Raw genomic sequence first — 4,497 nt, 5'->3', positions numbered from 1 at the left:
AGGGTTGTGTAGCCTACATTTCTGAATCTTTTAATTAAAAAAATAAAATAAGGGGACTGCCGTGTAAATAAAAACTGTAGCCTCGCGGCGACGGTAAAATAACCGATTTTGTTTTTTTAAATAAAAAAAAACATCATTTAAATAAAATGCGTTGTTTCTGACACCAGGGTTTGGTTTATAGCCGCCACTGTGAAAATTCTATTTTATTTTAAAAGACACCGGTAAACGTGATGATAAAAGGCTATGATGAAAACACTTTATTGTGGCACAGAATGGAAGTGAGCACGGGAACGAAAAAAAAATCTCCAGCGCACTTCAGTTCTTTCTCTTTCAGGCAAATTTAATCCCGAAAATATTTTTTCTCAATCCGAACACCTCGCTAATAAAGAGCCGAAAGTCACTTGTGAAATGGGACTAAAATCCACTCACTTACTATAAGTGGGCTTCTCAACATAAGAAGCTTTTGAGTGAAAAGCTCTCCTTTTTGTCAGCATCCCCAACCACCCCCGGCCTTGGTTGTAAAGTGGTAGACTGCGAGGAAAAACATCGTTTAATGCAATAAATGTTTTGTTATCTTGTTAAGCGCTAAACTGCAAACAGAGCAGGACGGATCAATGACTCACCAGCCTTCTTTGTTTAATCACGGCAGCGTTCAGCTAAAATTCGCGTGGCTTACAGAGGCTTTAAGGGACTAATAAAGACATTTTTTACACGATCATATAACATGTTGGCAATCATAGCCCGCATTACAATATACTTTACGCTATTAGGCGTTCTTTACCGTGGGACCAAAACGAGCACAAATGGCTCCCCAGTGATCCGCAGAGCGCATTGCGGATTATCAGACTCCAGTCAATATCTTGAGTAAATATGATAACCTAGTTGAAAAAAATCTATGCATTTTGTTTGTCCCGGGCCAAAAAATCTCACAGCAGATGTTAGAGTCGCCCCTATCATCACCGAACAAACAGCTAAATTGGGCAGATTTGCTAATTATTTACAGAATTGAGTCTCAGGGGGCTACTGCTTTTGTGGATGACACAGACTCAATTTGTCGCTGACAGAAAGGTTTTGTGTTTCGAGCTTCCAGGTCAAATAAATCAAACTTTATTTTTTTATTTCTTTGTCTTAAAACCCCCAGAAACGTGTGTGTGCGTGTGTTAAATAAGCAGACGCAGTTATTATAGAAACCCGCCACATGCGAAGAGAAAAATGACGTGAGTACCAGTGCGTGTTATGAGAATTATAAAGAGAACCGATAAGAGTCGATGATAAATGATTGCCTGTCTGTGATTGGATTTTAGTGAACTCTGACTGGTTTCTTTCAAATCAAACTCAAACTGAACAAGTCCCGGAACAATAAGGCAATTTAAAAACTCATAAGTGAAAGAATGACGCTGACATTTGTGTCAGTTTTTGTCCAACAGAGAAGGCAGCTCTGCGACTCTATCACTGCGCAACGCAAGTGCACGAGGCAATAAAAAAATTAAAAATAAAAAACAAAAGCCCAGGCCTGGTTTCTGTGGATGTTAGAGGCGTGCATGCTAACGAGCAGCAGGAGTGGAGATGCAGACAGTGTAGATAGACAGAGTTTCTTGGTGCTGTTCAGAGTCAGGGAGATGTATCCTTGGGCTTTTTGTCCTGCCTGTCACTTGGTGCCATTGTGATCCTTGCTGCACACGTTGTGTCCCATATGGGCAGCTGGGCTCGGAAAAGGAGAAAAGAATCTCTTACAAGCCCCAAATTGTATCAAGCTTTCAAATAAAGCATTGTTGTCTCTCAAAGAAAAACGAATTAAAAATTCGTGCTATATCTATTCTGGTCAAAAAAGAAGCCCCATTCACACATAACAGGGAGTCCTTCTTCCTTGATAGAGCTATGCCAACAACAGCCTTCTCATTTCTCTTTTCCCTCTATCCTCCCATTCTCCAACGTGAAAGGCCGATTATTGTCTGTCCAAAAAAGTGGCTCGTCAAGGCGCAAAAACTATTTTTAATTCTAGACAGTGTTCTTCCTTGTTTGCTGTGCGTGGGCCTGTTTCTAAAATGAACACATGGAAAAATATTTGACACTGTTTGGCCCCCGTCCTTTTTTAAGGACTTCCGTATCGAGCGTAAACTTGATCTACTATTAATTAACAATTTACGGTTAGATTTCACAGCAGCTCTCCTGACTTTAAAGCCAGTGCCGCGCTGCTGTGCGATATACGGATGTAGAACAAATAATACACCTGACTAATAATTAAATGCTGAAGCTGCCATTTGCACTTTTATTTTGCTGTGATCTCTGGAAAATGCAGATGTTTTTCCGTGAGGACAAAAACTGGGTTTGTTGGCAGGTGTGTTGTGGACTTTTGCGCATGAAAGACCGGAACTGATCCCATTCAAGTGGTTTCTTTATTCATAAATTGCCTTTACATTTTCATATTTAACAATATGATATTTAACACTTTTTCGGAACCATACAAATCTGCTTTCAGAAATTATGCTCACTTGCAAATATAAAGTGATTTAAACCAGCTGGAAGCTCCCTGCGCGTTCAGTCAGGCTCTGTCGTGTTTTCCACAAAACTGAAGTAAAACCTCAATAGTGTCTTCGTGGAAGCCTTTACGATAAACTTTTATGACGAACAGCATTCTCTTTGCACCCCCGTATTGCCATTAACGCACCAGAAAATTACACTACACCTCTATCCGCTCAGCAACAGGGTCAGATTTATCGGAAATTGCTTTTGGCTGCTTGAAGGGATAAAGCAGTACGATATTAAAACAAGCATCTTGGCGTGCAGCATAGTTCAACCTGCGTGGATAACTCTATTATATACCTTGGAATACAATACTTGAGGAAATATGCACTTGGGACACCGTGAATCTTCGTCATCCTGCCCATTTGAACCTCGACATGAATCATTTTTCTATCACGCACATCGCCAAATAAACGAGGATTTCAAAGCTATAATAAGCGGTGCTTTTCATTTAAAGGAAGCGATCTGGGTTTTATTGCCTTAAAGGAGATCCAGATTAGATTCGCCACAGTGCCGATATTAAAGAGAAAGGGGAGTGACGGAGGGAGGGGGAGGGGGAGACGGAGAAGAAAAAACGTTGCGCCAGGTTGCCACAAGATGGAAGCAGAGGTCTTCAGTTGGCGCCATGCAGCTCTTACCTGCAAATGTCGCCTTACTGCATCTAATTCCATCGCTACAAATTACTGCAGCTAAATCATATTCCAACTGCTGAAATAATGCGCCTTTTTTTCTCTTTAATGAACCAGCAAACTTGACTGTCTTTTAAGTGCATGATTGCGGTTTATGACATTGTTATGGATCTTGAGAGCATAATCATATTGCTCTTCAAAACAAACTAGGCTCGACGTAAACAGTCCACGGGCAATTAGCACAGTTTCCATTTCACAGTCAGAGAGAGGGAACTGGCGGAGAAATAGTCTGCGTGTCTCCACGGTGTGGCGCAATTGGATAGGGGGAGAAACGGGGTGCAGCAGCTCGCAGATTAATTCACTCCAGTGAAAGTGAACAATGGGGGTGAAGTAAGGTTTACCAAAGAAAGTCTGAATCAATCATCGCCTTTTACAACAAAGAAGGCTGTGAGTCATAGCTGGTCACGCGTGTGAAAATCTAAATCTACACCGCTGCTACGTTTTGTGCCAGAAACGCAAAGGAGAGGTGTGTGTTTTTGTTTTTTTAAAAATAAAATCAAACAAAATAATAACTAATAATCTACTTGGAGCATCAAATAAACTCAGAGAGGGCTGGATCTGTTTCCTTACGATCAAAGGAAAATAATGAAAATTAAGCATCATATTTGGTATCAAGAATCAAATCGTTAGCATTTTGGGTTTTTACATGTGCATCACGTCCTGCAGTCACATAGACTTACTTTCCAAGCTGCAAAATGCCTGAACACATCCCTCCATGTAGAGAACTATGCAAAGCACTGCAAAATGGGTCAAATGACGTCAAAGTAAAAGCTACCATCTTTATGCACCTGCTCAGTTCAGCGTCAGTGAGCTTGCAACTGTAGGGGGCCTCATTGGGTTAGAAACGTTTCGCAGCAGGGGGTGCGGAGATGCTGAACACGGTGAAGGAGGGTTGAGGGGAGAGGAGATAAATTCTTAATCTGCTTGCATTGTGACCAGTTTTGACTTTGGAATAAAAACAGCGGTTTGAAACAAACACACACAGCGCTGAGAGCAGAAACATATCAAGACATCAACACTGGGGCTTCTTCTGTTTGCTGTTTTGGTGTCAGCCGGTGGGCATGTGAAAGTAACACGGTCATATTCGAATCCACGAGCTGCATTCAAATTGGTGCTGTGTGTATTAGTGTAGGCGGCAGGCTGCTGTGTGAAGCAGACAAAGCCCACATGACACATACACAAGTTGACTCAGCGAGCGTCTGCAGAGTACTGTTCACATCAGCAGCCCATCTGCGTGAGAAGAGTCTGGAGAGGTGCGAGCTGCCTAACACAAACACCAGCATCT

This window comes from Aulonocara stuartgranti (assembly GCF_965226115.1).
Source record: "Aulonocara stuartgranti genome assembly, chromosome: 19".
Classification (NCBI taxonomy): domain Eukaryota; kingdom Metazoa; phylum Chordata; class Actinopteri; order Cichliformes; family Cichlidae; genus Aulonocara; species Aulonocara stuartgranti.
Note: the sequence above shows the minus strand (reverse complement) of the source record.